At 46.7% G+C, this 18,528-nt stretch overlaps 2 long non-coding RNA genes across 2 annotated transcripts; one reads left to right on the top strand and one right to left on the bottom strand.

Annotated features, from left to right (window-relative positions):
* Nucleotides 1-690: 690 nt before the first annotated feature.
* On the bottom strand, nt 691-18,266 carry LOC147356887 (uncharacterized). Its single transcript, XR_015142810.1, has 2 exons — nt 17,707-18,266; nt 691-3,677 (listed from the first exon to the last, which is right to left on the bottom strand). It is a non-coding gene; the product is annotated as an uncharacterized LOC147356887 (long non-coding RNA).
* On the top strand, nt 3,985-10,176 carry LOC147356888 (uncharacterized). The gene is made up of 2 exons (XR_015142809.1): nt 3,985-4,095; nt 9,903-10,176. It is a non-coding gene; the product is annotated as an uncharacterized LOC147356888 (long non-coding RNA).
* Nucleotides 18,267-18,528: the final 262 nt, after the last annotated feature.

Raw genomic sequence — 18,528 nt, 5'->3', positions numbered from 1 at the left:
ATGTTTTCCCCAGCAAAAAGAAAAGAGCATACATTTTCATCTTTTAACTTGGAATTTCAATTATGTACATAAATAGCAACAGGAGAATGAGGAGTTCTAAGGTTTATACTTTATCTCCAGGTGGTTAGCTCACTTATGGTATGGGATCACTCCAGATAGCAAAGAGACCCAGTATAATTCTCCTGCCTCCTCCCTTACTTCTTGGTGGGCTGCCCTGAGATCAAAGACTGAGCCTGGAGTCAGTGACAGAGACATCAATGGTTTGAAGGCTGGAAGAATATCTGAAGCCAGGTCCTGCGGTGACATGCTTTGCTCCCATGGGCAGAAGGAGGTTAGCAGTTATAGGGGGAGTTAGGTCAGGTTGGCACAATGGTTACCAGGGAAATCTGCAAGGGGGTAGCCCTTCACTGCCTCTTTCATAAGCTGTTGGGAAAAATCATTAGCTGGGGCCTGAGACAAATATGTAGGAAGCTCAGTCATGTGAGTAGGCTGTAGGTGAAGCAGGCACTGGTCCAGCAGAAGGCAGGGAAGAGGAGATGTACAGAGAGCATGAGCACAGCTGTCTTGAGTGGCCTGGCCATACACCTCTTCAGAGCAGTTCCTCAGAGCTAGCTGAGAAGCTGTCTTCTGGGCTATAGTCCTCAGTAAGATCTATGAATGAAACTTAACTCACAACTTCTGCTTTTTGCATTTTTCTTTCAGTCAATAAGGCAGTGTGCTGGGTGGCTTCATGTTACTGTTGTTTAGCCACCAAGTTATGTCCAACTCTGTGACTCCAAGGATTATAGCCCACCTGGCTCCTCTGTCCATGGGGATTCTCCAGGCAAGAATACTGGAGTGGGTTGCCATTTCCTCCTCCAGGGGATCTTCCCAACCCAGGGATTGAAAATGCGCCTCCTGCATTGGCAGGTGGATTCTTTACCACTGAGCCACCCAGGAAGCCCATGGTTTCATGACATTCATTTAATTATCCATTTTATCTCCTTCTCATTAACAAAATCAACATGATAGCTGTTGTTATTATCTGAGTTTTATGGATAATGAAACTGAAGCTCAGAGAAGGTAGGGAATTCTGCTCTAATGCTGTGGCCAGGAAGCCTGAAACCAGGACCCACAGCTTCCCTTTTTGGCCAGTTTCAGTGGCCTCTCGTTTCCTTTCCTCTCAAGCTCCTGTTACCACCAGCACCCATGAGGAAGAGTGATGCTTTAAATGGAATTACAAAACACACACACACACACACACACACACACACACACACAAATAAATAAATGGAGTTACATCCAACACGCATTCCTGGTTCTGACAGTATGGATCCAGGTAGTTAAAAAACCCTCCAAACAAAACATGAGGGAGACTTTCCCTGGTGGTCCAGTGGCTAAGACTAAGAGGTTCCAGTGCAGGAGGCCCAGGTTCGATTCCTGGTCAGGGAACTAGATCCCGCGTGGTGGTAATGGAAGAGTTCCCACGCTGCAGCTAAAGATCCTACTAATCCTAAAGATTAGTGCCAGGACTAAGACCCAGCACAGCCAGAGTAGTAAGCAAGTATTTTAAAAAATATATTTAAAAATTATATTAAATTTTTAAATTAAAAATCTAAAACATTAAAATATTTTAATGTTTTAAATTTAAAATTAATTTATTAGTTAAATTTAATTTTATTAAATTTAATTAAATTTAATAATAACATTTAATTTTATTAAAATTTAAAATATTAAAATTAAAAATATATTAAAAAAACACCTCGAGGTGCTTACCCTCCCATCATACTCTGGATTCTTGAGATGCTGTGCTTGCTGAGTTGCCACTTTGCCATGGCCAAGGCACAGAGTGGGGACAAGGGCCTGGACAGGAGAAAGGATCTGTGACCCCAAGTCAGTGCGGTTGAATTTATTTTGCCATACTCGCTTGGCAGGATTTCTGCAGCCACAGCTACTATTCTCATTGACTGGTAACTGTGCGTCCATGGAGCCAGCCCTCCCTTGTTTGTCCCTGGGTCCCCGGGCCACGTGCCAGAGCCCTAAGGGTAGCAGGAAGCCACCCTGTAGGACAGGAACAGCGCTGGCATCCTCCAGCCCTGTGGCCCTGGGCAAGCTCCTCAGCTCAGCTCTCCCTGTGTCCTGACCTGTGGGAGGGAAGGAAAAGAAGGCCTGAGAGATGGAGGAAGTGTGGGGGGGAGACTACAACGGAGGAAACCCGGCAGCGTGGAGGGGTGGGGAAGCAGAGACAGCCTGCTGCCACATTCGCCCTTAGTGTTTTTCTCTATTGCCCTGAAACATATCCTTTATCTGCTCTGAGTGGCTTCCAGGGTCCTCCAGATCACATGAGAGCCCCAACTTTCCCTTTGCTGGAAAACAACCCAGGCTGCAGGAGAGCTGGGCTGGGCTGGGGGTGTGAGTGCCGGAGCAGTAGGAGGGACAGGATCACCGGCTGCAGAGGACGGACAAGGACAGGAAAGGAGCAGTTTACAGCTTCTAGCCTCTTCCAGCCATGAGGAAGGACTCTGAACTTTCACCCTGAATGTTTTTTTTTTTTCAGTTTGGTTTGCCAGTGGCCTTGTTTCCAAACACCTAGACTGGCCTCATCTGTAACATGGGGATCCAGAAGTCCTGACAATCCCCCGGGACACAGAGTGGTCAGAAGACAAACAGGCAGCCTGAACGTCAGTGGGAAAGCTCTGGAGGGTGCGGGACGGTTGGACACTCTTCCCTCCCTCCATATAGCTGCAGGGGAACTACTGGCTAGGTATTATAAACTGTGAGGACCTGGGAGGCAAATACACACTTTCGTTAAATCACCCAAGAAGTCTCTTTGCTTTTATGTTCATGCATTTGTTTAAAACATATTTTTGATTGAAATACACCTGATATATTGTGTAAATTTATGGTGTACACTATGTTGGTGTGATACATTTATATACTGGACCATGATTGCCATTGTAGCCGTAGTTAGCATCTCTGTCACCTGTCACATAATTATCTTTGTGTGTGTGTGTGTGTGTGGTGGGAACAATTAAGATCTAGTCTCTAAGTTGGATCATTACAGTACAATATATATATATTTTTTAACAGTACAATGATGTTGTCTATATTCACTAGAGTGTGCATTAGATCTCCAGGACTTAGTTATCTACTAGTTGCAAGTCTGTGCCCCTAAACAGGCGGCGCTAGTGGTAAAGAATCCTCCTGCCAATGCAGGAGACACAGGAGATGCAGGTTCAATCCCTGGGTCGGGAAGATCCCCTGGAAAAGGAAATGGCAACCCACTCCAGTATTCTTGCCTGGAAAAATCTCATGGATTTTTTTCTTTCCTTCCCACAGGGCTACAGTCCATGTGGTCACAAAGAGTTGGACATGACTGTGCCACTAAGCACATATGCCCTTAAACAACATCGTTCCCATTCTTTTGCTCCCATGCCCTGGAAATCACCATTTTGCTTTCTGTTTTTACAAGGCTAGCTTTTTTTTTTTTAGATTCCACATATAAGTGAGATCACACAGTATCTGTTTTTCTCTGTCTGACTTAGTTCACTCAGCATGATATTCTCAATGTCCATCGTGTTGTCACAAATAGCAGGATTTCCTTCTTTCTCATGGCTGAATGAGTAGTCCATTGTATGTGGATATCACGTCTTCTTTACTACAAATACATTTCAAGTGCTTGCTGTGTTCTGTGTTGACTGAAAAAAGAAAATACATGAGACCTGTGAGTTAAGTTTTATTTGGAGCAGAATGAGGACTCTAACCCAGGAGATGGCCTCTCAGATAGCTCTGGGAACTGCTCCAAAGAGATGGGGGAGGTCAGAATATATGTGATTTTGATGAAGGAAGATGCAGGCAAGCTCACATTTTGGCAGGTTGCTGCTAGTCACCTGGAGCAGATGTCTTTTGTGCTTTTCTAGATGGGACAAGATGCAAGAATTTGGGTTCATAAAATCTTCTCCTTAGTATACCTAATTATCTGAGGGTCTGTTCTGCCCATTTTTCCAAGAGCACAGCATGCTTCATTCCTGATCTCCACCCTGAACTCCTTTCAGGGGGAGTGTTGAAGGTCAGCGACTACAGGAGCTGGTGACTTCATCCTTGCAGAAGCAGATGGTGAGTGCCAGTTTCTAGTCAGCAGCCGGCACCATGCTAGGTGGTGGGACTGCTCCACTGGAGGCATCGGGACGAGGGGTTCTGCTCTGTACCCCGGTGGCAGATGGGCCGTTGCAGATTCATGGGCAGGGTGGTTATTGGGGCCGCCTTGGGATCAGTCCCCAAGGAGAAGGGGGCATGCACCTTTAGCTGAAGCTGCTCTCAGGGGCTGAGGCAATCCTGAAAGGGCTCTTCACTGAAAAGCTGTCTGCATGCAGTGCTCCCAGCAGACACACGTGGGTGGTACATTGCTGTGTCTACACCCTCTGACCCCGCCCCACTACCCACGTTGTAGAGTTATTCGAAGGAGTTGTCCTTGCCGTTGTTCAGGCACTCTTTGTACCCTACCAGGCTCCTCTGTCCATTGGATTCTCCAGAGGAGAATCCTGGAATGGGTTGCCGTTTCCTTCTCCAGGGGATCTTCCCTACCCAGGGAATGTGCATCTCCTGCTTGGCAGGCAGATTCTGTTTTTAAAAAAATAATTAATTTTAATTGGAGGATAATTACTTTACAATAGTGTGATGATTTTTGCCATACATAGACATGAATCAGCCATGGTTACACATGTGTCCCTCCCATCCTCAACCCTCACCCCCCACCTCCCTTCCACCTCCCACCCAACCCTATCCCTCTGGGTTGTCCCAGAGCAGCAGCTTTGGGTGCCCTGTTTCACCCATCAAATTCACACTGGTCATCTATTTTACATATGGCAATATACCTGTTTCAGTGCTGTTCTCTGAAATCATCCCACCCTCACCTTGGCAGGCAGATTCTTTACCACTGAGCCACCAGAGAAGGCCATCAGGAGGAGAGAGTGAGTTAATTCTCACCACAGTGAAACGCATAGAAAGAGCTCAATATTATGTCATTGTGGTGTTCCTATTTCTAGAATAAACAAAGGAAATTTTGGCCCTGAGGGAACTTGCAGTTGATCGAAGGGTTTCAGACAATCCCATGTGATAAGCGTGTGCATGTGGGGACCCAGGGACTCAAAAGGAGGGCCCCTCCACCCATCTTGAGAAGGCTTTCCAAAAGGCAGTGGTGAGAGAGCTGGGGCCTGCAGGTTGAGCAGAGCTGCCCAGGCAGAGGAGGAAGGAGGGGCTTCAGGCGATGGGAGGCCCCGTGCAAAGGCCCAGAGGTGAGTGCCCTGGGGTGTCTGGAGAGGGGCCACTGGCAGGGCGTGGGGAGTGGGTAAAGGCCCCCATCTGAGTCACTGACTCTGGCAATTGAAGGCCTTTGCCAAGGATGTGCCTTCTGCTATGAGTGCAACCATTGCCCTTCACTCTCCTGATGGGTGGGGCTGGAACCTGGTCTCCCAGACACCCTAGGCCTTAGAGCTGGGGAGACCAGTGGGCAGGAAGCGGGTGAGGGAGCCGCCCCCACCTGAGAGCTGCACTGAGCCCCTTCCTATGACCTGAAGATTCATGGGCACCTGGAAGGGGTTGTCCTGCTTGGCTGGCAATTGTCCATCCTCTGCTAACACAGGAGGGAGGGAGAAGGGACCTGGGTTTTCCCTTTCGCCTGCTCTCAACCTCAGGAAGCAATCTGAGCATGGCACAGGGAGTCAGGAAAGCAATCGCCTGCTTGGCCTTGAACCAGTCACATCACTTTCTGGAAACTGAGCATCCTTTTCTGTAAAATTATAAGTTTGAAATGGATGGTCCCTCCTTGCACTGGTATCTGAGTCAGAGGAATTTTCTCAGAGCCTGCTTCTTACAAAACCACGGGCACTGTCGTTTGATCCTTATTTAGCTGTTATTTCTTCAAGGGGGTCGTTTCCTATTCTGCCTTCCTCTTGAGCTCTTAAGAAGCTCTCAAGGCCACTGACAATCAGAGGCCTGCCGCCTGCTTTCAAACAGCCCCCCACGGAGGAAACAGAAACAATGGGAATTGCTTCTCCAGCAGCCCAGGTCCCCTGCTAATGAGAGATGTCCAAGTTGTTTATCTGGAACTACGGCTGTTCTCCCCAACCCCACCACACCCTCTGCCCCCTCTCCCTCTAGGCTGAGGTTCCCCATGGCCAGGACTGCCAGGATTGGTCAGGATTGGCCAAGAGAGGCCACCTTCTGGGAGTTATCTTATCTTTCCTAAGGTTCAGCTCAAGGCTTCCTCCTCCATGCAGCCTTCCCTGAGCTCTGCTGAATGAATTGGTTCTTCCAGACACAGCAGCAAATCTTCACCCCATTTTTTTATGCTCTCTGTTAGAGTTAGCTGTTAACACAGGTGATCCCACAGCCTTATGCTTGCATATAAATGGCAACCCACTCCAGCATTTTTGCCTGGAGAATCCCATGGACAGAGGAGCCTGGAGGGCTACAATCCATGGGGTCGCAAGAGTCGGACACAACTTAGCCACTTAAGAGAGAGAGAGAGGGGCTCCTAAGTGGAGCCTGCTAACACAGGAGACATAAAAGATGCAGGTTCGATCCCTGGGTTGGGAAGATCCCCTAGAGAAGGGAATGGCAACCCACTCCAGTATTCTTGCCTGGAGAATCCCATGGACAGAGGAGCTTGGTGGGCTACAGTCCACGGAGTAGCAAAGAGTTGGACACGGCTGAAGTGACTTAGTACACACATACAAACGTGCTGGATGAATGTTACTGGTGGGAAAGGCAGGGACAGAAACAGCACAGAGCTCTGTAGGAAGCCTGGTAGTGCATCTGGGACAAAACTCGTCCCTCTTTACTGGTTTCTGGCCAATACAGAACAAGAATCTGTGCTGAGTGCACGGTCTCCAGACACCTCCGTGGGATAGCCCTGCTCAGGAACAAGGAGGTAGGCGACCATGAAGTTATCCTTGTGTAACTCCTGATAGCTCTAGAAGAATCATCGAGACGAACCTGCTGCTGCCCTCAGCTGCCCGTCACCCTGAGCGTGTGGACTCTGCATGAGTGGCGGGGAGGGTGAGACCCTGAGTTTCAGTTCAGGGCTCTGGTCACGGCCCTGCCCTAGCTATGACCTGGAAGGGAGTGGAGTTTGCTCAATGCGCTGCCCGGCGTGACTCACGAGCAGCAGGACGCCCAGAGGGAGGTGGGGGTGCGATAGGAGTGGATGAATTCAGGGAGGTGAGGGCTGGGGGCCATGGAGCTGGCGATGGAGACATCCTGCAGGGTTCTTAGTGACAGAAGGCACGGCTGCTGGCTTTGAACAGATGAGGGTGGGACCTGACTTCTGTGATAAAGTCCCTATGAGGAGGGACTGTCATCAGCCCATTTCACAGATGAAAATACCAAAGCAGAGATGGTGACAGACTTGCCTGATCTCTCTCCCTCCCCCACCGCCATCAGAGGGTGTCACCTCCATCCCAGAGCCCTGCTCCGGGCCATCCCAAAAGGCATTTGCTTCACTCTCAGCTGCTCCCTCTTTAGGGGGTCTCCCTTCCCGCACTTGAGTCAAGCTCCATGAGAACTGGGGCTGTTTGCTTCCCGGCTGCATCCTCAGTGCCTTGAAGATGCCTGGTGCACAGGAGGAGTTCAATGAGGCTTTGCTGATGAGGGGACAAGGAGACAGGGAGTGCAGACAGCCTGGAGAGGGGGTGCTGGAGCATCTGATCCTGAGTTCTCACCAAGGCTCAGTAGTCAAGGTTCCCATGGGAATTCCTGGGGCTCTAAGCCAGCCTGAGGTCAGGTGTGTGGGCGTCTGCCTGGGACTTCTCCCCATGCCGCCAAGGCATTGCCCCTTAGAGAGTCAGAGAAGGGCGCTTGGCTGTCTGCTGTCATTCATTGATCAGTTTCTTCCGTCTTTCACGTATTCAGTCACTCAGCTGTCCACTAAGCATTACCTTCACACCTACTCTGGGCCGGACACTGAGATAGGAGAGCCTGCAAGTAACCAAGTTCGAGTGTCTGCCCCTTGCATCCTTGGGGGGACAGACCAAAGGGAAAAACAAATGAGTGTACAACTGCTACGAGAGAAGGAAGTGAGGGACCTTGAGAGGGTGGGCAGCCAGGCCTGTAGGAGGGCAGGGCAGCCTTGGGGCAGGGGTCCCCACCAGGGAGAAAGCTTTGCAAAGCTGAAAGAAGCAGGGCAGCCTGCAGGAGGTAGGGGACTCAGAGAAAGGGAAGCCAGTATGACTGGAGCACCCAGAAAGGGAGAGCGTGGGAGGGGAGTTCCGGGGAGAGGTGACAGGCAGGCAGCCAAGGGCCCCCTGGGCCTCAGCAGAGAGGGTGAGTGGAGGGGCTGGTCCTCAGAGGGGGTGGGGGGCGGTGGTGGGATCCATGGTTTGGAAAGACCCCACCCTCAAGCCCCCACTTAGCTACCATGGGGACTGACTGGGCCTGGGTGGACCCTGCCCTGATGGGGCTTCTGGGTTGTTCTGCAGACAGAGCCTGTGATCAGGGTCCTGGAAGGACAGTGCTCACCGGAGTCCCATTTTTTTTTTTTTTAATTTTTTTCTTTTGTGTGTATGTGTTTAATTAATTGCTTTACAATGTTGTGTTACTTTCTGCTGCACAGCAAAGTGAATCAGCTGTATGTGTCCATACATCCTCTCTCTCGGTCTTCCCGGGTCCCCGTCCCCCCACATCCTCACAGAGCACCGAGCTAAGCTCCCTGTGCTGTGCAGCAGCTTCCCACTAGCTATCTATTGTTTTTTTTAATGAATTGTTTCTTATTCTTTTACTTATTTTATTTGTAATTGGAGGATGATTGCTCTACAATATCGTGTTAGTTTCTACCACACCTCAGCCTGAGTCAGCCATCGGTGGACCTCTGTCCTCTCCCTCTTGAACCTCCCTCCCACCTCCCACCCCATCCCACCCCTCTAGGTCGTCCCAGAGCACCAGGTTTGAGCTCCCTTCCTCACACTGCAAATTCCCACTGGCTATCTACTTTACATATGGTAATGTATGTTTCAATGTTGCTCTTTCAAGTCATTTGTCCCTCCCTCTCCTTTCCCCATTGTATCTACAAGTCTCTACCTGGCTTCATCTCTATTGCTGCGCAAGGCAGTGTCTTTACGTCAATGCCACTCTCCCAATTCATCCCACACTCCTCTTCCGGCTCTGTGTCACACGTTCATTCTCTACATCTTCGTCTTTATTCCTGCCCTGCAAATAGATTCATCAGTACCCTTTTTCTAGATTTGATAAGTGCATTTTTAGAAAACAGAAGTGGCAGGACTTGCCAGGGTGGATGGAGAGGAGAGGAATTGAAAAATTCTCTGGCTTCTGGCCCCAACAACAGGGGAAGTACCATCTGGGGGGAAAGAAACAGAAGAATGGCAAAAGTCTTTTGAGCTCAAGGCCGAAAGGGCCGTTTGTTTGTTTAATTTGTACAATGCCTATGTGCTGGGCCAGAAATACAATATACACAAACCAGCCCTAGGTTTTTCTGCTGCAGCCACAGTATTTCCTGCACTGCTGTGGTCTTTTTTTTTACCTTGGAGCCTGGGCAGTCACATGACTGGCCCAGTCCCTGCCCTTGGCCTCCCAAAGGGAGACAGGGACTCAGTGTACACTCTTCCTGCTGGTCTCTGCTGGCACCGGGTTTGCTTAAGGCACATTCCAGGCCTGGGGGTGGGAGGGAGGGCAGGGAGGGTTGTTTGTGTGCATGCATGTGAGGAGGGCCGTGTGGAGGGAAGGAACACATGCGACTCAGTAAAGTCCAGGCCCTGCTGGGTGCTTAATATCACTGTGTTACTTAATGATCTTATAACCAAGCACAACATTATGGGCCTCCCCAGGACACATCTTCCCGCTTATCCTCGGCTTTAGCTCCTCTCTGAAGAGAACAGTATTTGATGCACATTTCCCGACTTGTTTCTCAGATGCGAAAACCCCCACCAAATGGAAGATGCTAACTACATGAGGACCACGAGTACACAGCCCCAGGACTGATAATGTTAACTCCTGTGACTCCACCCTGTTCCCTCATCACCAGCCAAATGTGCAGGATCTGATCACATACCCTGTGATCCCTGCCCTCACCTGAGTTTTTTAAAAAATGCTTTGCAGAAACCCTTTGAGAAGCTTGGGGCGTTTTAGAGCATGAGCTACCCTTCTCCTTACATGGCCCCACAATAAACCTTTCTCTGCTCCAAACTCGGACATTTTGGTGTGTTTGACCTCACTGTATGTCAGGGACATGAACTTGTGCTAATGATATAGATATTACTGTCTCCATTATTTAAACAAGGAAGTGGAGGCGGAAAGGCCTCAAGAGTGTGCAAAGTCCTACACGAGACTGCTTAATTCCCATAAATCCAAACCCCACCTTCTTGGTCACATGTTCTTTCCAGATGGAGACTGAACCACCCTTTCTGCCCTGTACCCTTTCTTCCCCACCCTCCCACATACCTTATGCTGGATATGCAAGTGGTCTTTACAGTCTACAGCCCCCTCCCCACCAGCACCTTCTCATTGGAGGGTATCTGGGTCGCCATGTTGGTTCTCCCCAAGCTCAGGTAGAAGCTCCTTTGTGTGGCTTCCAAAACAGCTGGCCCTCACGGAGAGGAGAGTGTGTGGACTCCCTGCTCCCTGGAGAAAGGTGTGTCCTGCTTTCTTCCCACCCCATTGCCTGTGTTATGCAATTAAGGGATGCTTCCCCTGGTGTTGTCTCAAGAGGAGGAGGGAGGGGAGAGCCAGCTGTTGGAAGTAGGGTTTGATGGGTCAGGATGGGAGGGCCTCAAGGGTCTAAGAGAGGATGTCCCTTGGGGAGCCTGCCATGTGGACTTTGGCACCAACAACTCCAGCAGCTGTTGAACCCAGCATAACTCTGTGTGCTAGACCCAGACGTACTGTGCATGAGTTCTTTTAAACTGTCAAGGATTTAAATTCTTGAAAGGGCTTTTGTTTTATTAACATTTATTGTCTTCTGAATATTTTAGTCACTGAAGATTTGAATGGAAGAAAAAAGGAAAATGAAAAACATTGGTAATTCCACGAGCCAAAGAAACTAGAGTGGGCTTTTGCCCGATCACTCTAGGTCAAGTCTTCAGCAGCATTGTGGGAAGTGATTGTGTGGCCTGCACCATAATCTATTATTATCACTTATTTAGGAGGTTTCCAACTATCTCTTTGAGAAAAATCTTTGCAAGGTATTTTCCAAATGATGTGACACTGTGGTGCGCCACACTGCATGAAAAACCGAAGACTAAGGGGACACATAACCGACTCCATTGTTTTCGCCTGGAGAATCCCAGGGACAGGAGAGCCTGGTGGGCTGCCGTCTATGGGGTCGCACAGAGTCGGTCACGACTGAAGCGACTTAGCAGCAGCAGCAAAGGGACACATTTCCTTGGAGCTACTGTTTATGTGATGATGGAGGCATTTTTCAACCCCTGTAAAAAGGATGCATTGCTTGATAAATGATGCTGGGGCAATTTGCTATTTATATACATGTGTGCTCAGTCGTGTCCTACTCTTTGTGACCCCTTAGACTGTAGCTCACTAGGCTTTGTCCATGGAATTCTCCAGGCAGGAATATTGGAGTGGGTTACCATTTCCTTCTCCAGGGGATCTTCCTGACCCAGGGATTGAAGCTGGGTCTCCTGCATTATAGGGAGATTCTTTACCACCTGAGCCACTCCACTTTTAGATTCTTTTCCAATGTGCTGCTACTGCTGCTAAGTCGCTTCAGTCGTGTCTGACTCTGTGCGACCCCACAGATGGCAGCCCACCAGGCTTCCCTGTCCCTGGGATTCTCCAGGCAAGAACACTGGAGTGGGTTGCCATTTCCTTCTCCAATGTGTGAAAACAAAAAGTGAAAGTGAAGTCGTTCAGTAGCGTCCGACTCTTCACGACCCCATGGACTGCAGCCTACCAGGCTCCTCCGTCCATGGGATTTTCTAGGCAAGAGTCATTACAAAACATTGAATAGAGTCCCCACAATGAGATATTACGTCAGACCCACCAATGGCTATAACCAAAAAGGTAGATAATAACAAATATTGTTGAAAACATGGAGAAATAGAAACCCTCATACATTTTTGGTGGGAATGCAAAATGGTACAGACACTATACAGAACAGTTTGGTGACTCCTTGGAATGTTACACGTGGAGTTGCCACATGACCCAGCAATTTCACTCACAAGTATATACCCTAAAAAAAGTGAAAACATATGTCCACACAAAACGTGTGGACTTCAGCATCACAGTTATCCAAAATGTAAATAAAACCCAAGTGAAGATTAAAGCAAAGAAAGATAATGTAGCAGGGTGTTCTTTTGCCAGTATTTGAAAGAATACAGTTCTTTCACCCTGAAAGAACTGACAGTTATAAACTGACTGGTTTAGCCAGAGGTGGGGAACAGTTGGCTAAACTGAAGAGGAATTATGCCAAAGAACTACTGCTGGAACTGGCTTCACTGCAGACTTCCTTTGTTCCTTTGGATGAAGCTATTAAGATAATCAATAGGTGTGTAAATGCCATTGAACATGTCATCCCCCAGAATGAATATACCATTGCTTATATCATCAGAGAACTGGATGAGAGAGAGACAGAAGAGTTCTGCAGATTAAAGAAAATGCGCACACGTGGTAAGTCGCTTCAGTCGTGTCCAACTCTGTGCAACACTATGGACTATAGCCTGCCAGGCTCCTTTGTCCATGAGGATTCTCCAGGCAAGAATACTGGAGTGGGTTGCCATGCTCTCCTCTAGGGGATCTTCCTGACCCAGGGATTGAACCACTGTCTCTCACGTCTCCTGCATTGGCAGGTGGGTTATTTACCACTAGTGCAAAAATACAGAAGAAAAATATTCCTAAGGAAAAATCTGAGAAGGACTTGGAGCATTGAAGTGCGGCTGAGAGGTGAGAGAGAGAGAGAGAGAGATCAGTCACTCAGTCGTGTCCGACTCTTTGCGACCCCATGAATCACAGCACGCCAGGCCTCCTTGTCCATCACCAACTCCCTGAGTTCACTTAGACTCACGTCCATCGACTCAGTGATGCCATCCAGCCATCTCATCCTCTGTCATCCCCTTCTCCTCCTGCCCCCAATCCCTCCCAGCATCAGAGTCTTTTCCAATGAGTCAACTCTTTGCATGAGGTGGCCAAAGTACTGGAGTTTCAGCTTTAGCATCATTCCTTCCAAAGAAATCCCAGGGCTGATCTCCTTCAGAATGGACTGGTTGGATCTCCTTGCAGTCCAAGGGACTCTCAAGAGTCTTCTCCAACACCACAGTTCAAAAGCATCAGTTCTTTGGTGCTCAGCCTTCTTCACAGTCCAACTCTCACATCCATACATGACCACTGGAAAAACCATAGCCTGACTAGATGCACCTTTGTTGGCAAAGTAATGTCTCTGCTTTTCAATATGCTATCTAGGTTGGTCATAACTTTTCTTCTAAGGAGTAAGCATCTTTTAATTTCATGGCTGCAGTCACCATCTGCAGTGATTTTGGAGTATCTTCTGCTAATTAACCCACTCTGTGGCATGACCCCACAAACCGTTCAATCAGTCTTGACAAAAACAGCCAGTGTGGGGAGATTTTGATGCTTATATTTTGAGTCCTTTGAGTCCTGAAATCTTTAAAAATAGTATCCTAATAACTAGCTAGAAAAGTTCTAGTCTCTAGCTTTATGAGTTCCCTCTTTAACACTTGAAATCCACAAGACCTTCCCCACAGAATATAAGTATCCAAAAGCACACACATTCCTATGCATATAATTGGGGAAAGCTGGTCCTTTCTTCATTGTTCTTCAATATTAAAACAAGCCGTAAGGTGGGAAGGAGGTTCACAAGGGAGGTTCACAAAGGAGGTTCACAAGCCGTATGAATACTTACGGCTGATTCACATTGTTGTATGGCAGAAACCAACGTAAAATTGTAAAGCTATTATCCTCCAATTAAAAATGTTAAAAAAAGAAAAAAACAAGTCATAAATACTTTGAACTGAAAGAAATTATCTAGAAGCAGTGTAAATAGACTAGGAAAAATGTAGGATATGAGATCAAGCATTTGTCATTATGAAACTTTTAACTAGGGGAACAACTGGACAAAAGGTAGGTTTTAGGCCTTAAAAAAGAATTATTCAAGCCACAAAAGAGAGGAAATACCCCTAGGTGTGACATGTGTACAAATCCTCTCTTCCTCTAGCAGCAGTCACCCCAAATTTGATTATGGGATTTCGCATTTCCTTTTTAAACTTCTCTAAATAGCTAGTATTATGGTGAGTCCTCCATTCAAAAGGATGCTTTAGAGGGGAATTCCCTGGTGGCCCAGTGGTGAGGACTCTGCTTTCACTGCTAATGGCCAAGGTTCAATCCCTGGTTGGGAAACTAAGATCCTATAAGTTATGTGGTGCAGCCAAACACACACACACACACACACACACACACACACACACGGGTACTTTTTTGCCTTTTTCAACAAGGAAGGACTCTCTTTCAACTCTAGCCAGAAGTTATTTCTCCTCCCCTTGAATTACTAGGGGCTTCTCTGGTAGCCCAGATGGTAAAGAATCTGCCTGCAATGCAGGAGACCTGGATTTGATCCCTGGGTTGGGAAGATCCCCTGGAGAAGGGAATGGCTACCTGCTCCAGTATTCTTGCCTGAAGAATTCCATGAACAGAGGAGCCCAGTGGGCTACAGTCCACGGGTTTGCAAAGAGTTGGACATGTCTTAGAGACTAACACTTGAATCACTAGATTCCAAACTCCTACATAACTTTACTGATTTTCACCTTGTATTTTATTTATTACTTTATTTATGCATTTATTTTACACACTTGATTCTAAATTTCCAGGGAGAAGAATACCTCTAAATTCATTTTGTAACCCTACTGAATCTTGCATATAATAAACACATGCGTGCATGCTTAGTAGCTTCAGTCGTGTCTGAATCTTTGCAACCCTATGGACTGTAGCCCGCCAGGCTCCTCTGGCCATGGGATTCTCCAGGCAAGAATACTAGAATGGGTTGCCATGCCCTCCACCAGGGGATCTTCCCAACCTGGGAATCGAACCGGTGTCTCCTTCATCTCCTGCATTGCAGGCAGATTCTTTACCCACGGAGCCACCTGGGAAGTCCAATATAATAAATGTTCAATCATAATTCATGCATATCAATATTAAAGATTGTGATGCACAGACAGGACTAAAAGAGATTCATGCAGGGATGGGCTGGGGTGGAGGGGACACTTTACTAAACCTACTGGTTCTCTACTCTCATTCTGAGAGAGAGAGTGAGATACACAGTTTCAAGCTGTCAGAGGCTGTTGTCCAAAGTGAGAGTTTATTTGTCTTTCTGCTTGTCATGAAAGATTCTTTCAAAGGTAGCAATTGTGGAGTTAGTTTTAAAGTAGCATTCTCTGCCCAAGAACATTCATTCTCCAAAGCTCCTTTGTCAGAAGTTTTAACCTAAAATCAGCGAGGACTCCTCCTGTCAGTGTTTTGGCACATCGTTCAGGCAGATGTACTTCCTGTTGTGTTTCTCACATCCAGGATGATCTCCGATGGACACCTTACCCACAGTGTTAACATTTCAGTTCTGTCCTCTCATTCCACGTCCATGAAAACACACAACTCTGGCTACTTCTCAATGGATAAGCTGTGCTGTATATGAGCTGTCTATTAAGTTGATGGAATTTCTATAGCAGGATGCATTGAGCCCATTTTAACAAAAGTTAGCAATGACATCGGCTTCCCTTGTGGCTCAGATGGTAAAGCATCTGCCTGCAATGCTGAAGACCTGGGTTCAGTCCCTGGGTGGGGAAGATCCCTGGAGAAGGAAATGGCAACCCACTTCAGTACTCTTGCCTGGAAAATCCCATGGATGGAGGAGCCTGGTGGGCTATGGTCCATGGGGTTACAAAGAGTCGGACACGACTGAGCGACTTCACTTTCAGTGATGATATCAGTGTTAAGTTTCATTGCACACTTTAAGGGGAACACGAATAGAGAAAGATCCTCTCTCATTTCTTCATTCTCTTTTTGATCAGACTCTAGCCAGGCTCCTCTAACTTGATGAGACCTTAACCTTGGCCTGTAAAGACTGAAGCAAAAACCAAAACATAGTTTCTAACAGCTCAAGGCTAAATAGCAAGCGTGAACCTATCTCCCCATTCACGTGCCTGGCTGAGAAACTCAAGGCTACTGAAAGAAAGAATTCACTGTTCGTTCCAGCCAACATCTAAAGATACAACCTCCGTGTCCCAGCCTCTGTGGGAGGGAGACAGTGGGCAACCCAATGACTGTCACACAGACTAAGCTCACTTTTTTGTAGTTTTTCACTTCTATGACTCTTCCGAGACCAAGCTCACTCTCTTCCCTCCTTTCTCAGTCTACTCTTACAATTCCCAGTCACCTCCGTACAGATCAAAGCTGGATTCAGTTCAGGTTGGACTCTGCCTTATTGCAACATCTATTATGGATTAAAATCTGTCCTTACCATTTTAACTGGTGTCTGGCTTTGTTTAATCTCTTTGACAACAAAAGTTTACCTAAGATTGTCTAGACAGTCCCTTAATGGTTTTGTTTAAGAATGAAAGGGGTATTGGACAATAAGAGGTAAGAATGAAAATGGTTAAAAAGTACAACTTCTGGGACTTCCCTGGTGATCCAATGGATGAGACTCTGAGTTCCCAGCGCAAGGGGCCCAGGTTCAATCCCTGAACAGAGAACTGGATCCCATGAGCTGCAACTAAGGCTCAGCACAACCAAATAAATAAATGAAAACAAATGTTAAAAAAATACAAACTTCCAGTCATAAGATAAATAAGTCTGGGGATATAATGTACTGGATGGTAACTATAGTTAACAATACTGTATGTCAGAAAAAGAAAAATATTGTATCTTAATGCATATATATGGAATCTAGAAAAATAATACTGATGAACCACATAACAAAGAAGAAATGGAGATGCAGATGTAGAGGATGGTCTGGTAGACACAGCAGGGGAGGGAGAAGGTAGGACAAACTGAGAAAGTAGCTTTGACATGCATATGCTACCATGTGTAAAACAGCTAGCTGGCAGGAAGCTACTGTATGGCACAGGGAGCCCAGCCTGGCATTCTGCAATGATCTGGAGGGGTGAAATAGTAGGGAGAGGGAGGCCCAGAGGGAAGGGAGATATATATATATATATATATATATATATATAATTATGACTATTCGAGCTGAGGTATGGCAGAGACCACCACAACATTGTAAAGCAATTATCCTCCAATTTAAAAAAGGTTAAAAAACCAATACTGTATTGTATTTTGGAAGTTGCTAAGAAAGTAGATCTTAAAAGTTCTCACCACAAGAAAAAAAAAAAAGTAACTATGTGAGGTGATGGATGGTAACTAAATGTACTTGACAATATACACATATCAAACATTATGTTGTACACTTTAATAAAATGTTACAGTCAGTTATATCTCAAGAAAACTGGGGAAAAGTGGAAGGTAAATTTATATATCACCGGTGGGGAATGTAAAATGATACAGCCACTGTGGAAAATGGTCTAGTAGTCCTTCAAAAAGTCAAACTATAATTACCATATGACTCTCCCAATTCCATCTCAATATATACACAAGTGAATTGAAAATGTCTCACAAAATTTGTGCAGGAATATTCAAAGAAGCATTATTAATAACAGCCCAAAGTGAAAAGTTACGCATAGATAAACAAAATGTAGTACATACATTTATACAAGAAGGAATGGAGAATTCCTGGTGATCCAGTGGTTAAGATTCCTCACTTCCAATCCAGGGGGCATGAGTTTGATTTCAGGTCAGGGAACTAAGATCCCACTTGCTGAGTGGCATGGCCAAAAAAAAGGAAAAAGGGGGCTTCCCTGGTGGTTCAGCCGTAAAAAATCTCCCTTCCAATGCAGGAGACACGAGTTCAATCTCTTATCTGGGAAGATCCCATGTGCCATATGCCGTGGAGCAACTGAGTCCATGTGCCACAACTGTTGAGCCTGTGCTCTAGAGCCCAGGAACCGTAGCTACAGAAGTCCACGTGCCCTCGCGCCTGTGCTCCACAACGAGAGGAGCCACCGTAGTGAGAAGTCTGCACGCTGCAACTTGTGAGCAACCCCTGCTCACCACAACTACAGAAGAGACTGAGCATCAGTGAAGACCCGGCACAGCCAAAAAGAGATAAATAAAATTATTTTTAAAAAAAGAAAAAAAGGAATGAAGGGCTGACACAGGCTGCAGTGTGGATGAACCGTGAGAACATTACACTAAGTGAAAGACAGCAAACACAAAAAGTCACACGCTATATGATTTCATTTACATGAAATATGCGGAACAAGCAAATCCATGTAGACAGCAGATTAGTGGTTGTCAAGGGAGAGGGAGCCGGGGAGGAAGTTGGAACTGACTCCTGACAGGTATGGGGTTTCTTGCTGTGGTGATGTAAATGTTCTGGAGTGAGTTAGAGGTGATGATTATATTACTAAAGCCTACTGAACTGCATGATATGTGAGTTGCACCTTAGTTTCGAAAGAGAAACTGACA

This window comes from Bos grunniens, chromosome 16 (assembly GCF_055505025.1).
Source record: "Bos grunniens cultivar Pamir isolate PY7600 chromosome 16, Bosgru_T2T1.0, whole genome shotgun sequence".
In the NCBI taxonomy this organism is placed as follows: domain Eukaryota; kingdom Metazoa; phylum Chordata; class Mammalia; order Artiodactyla; family Bovidae; genus Bos; species Bos grunniens.
Note: the sequence above shows the minus strand (reverse complement) of the source record. Positions and strands in the feature narration are given on the sequence as shown.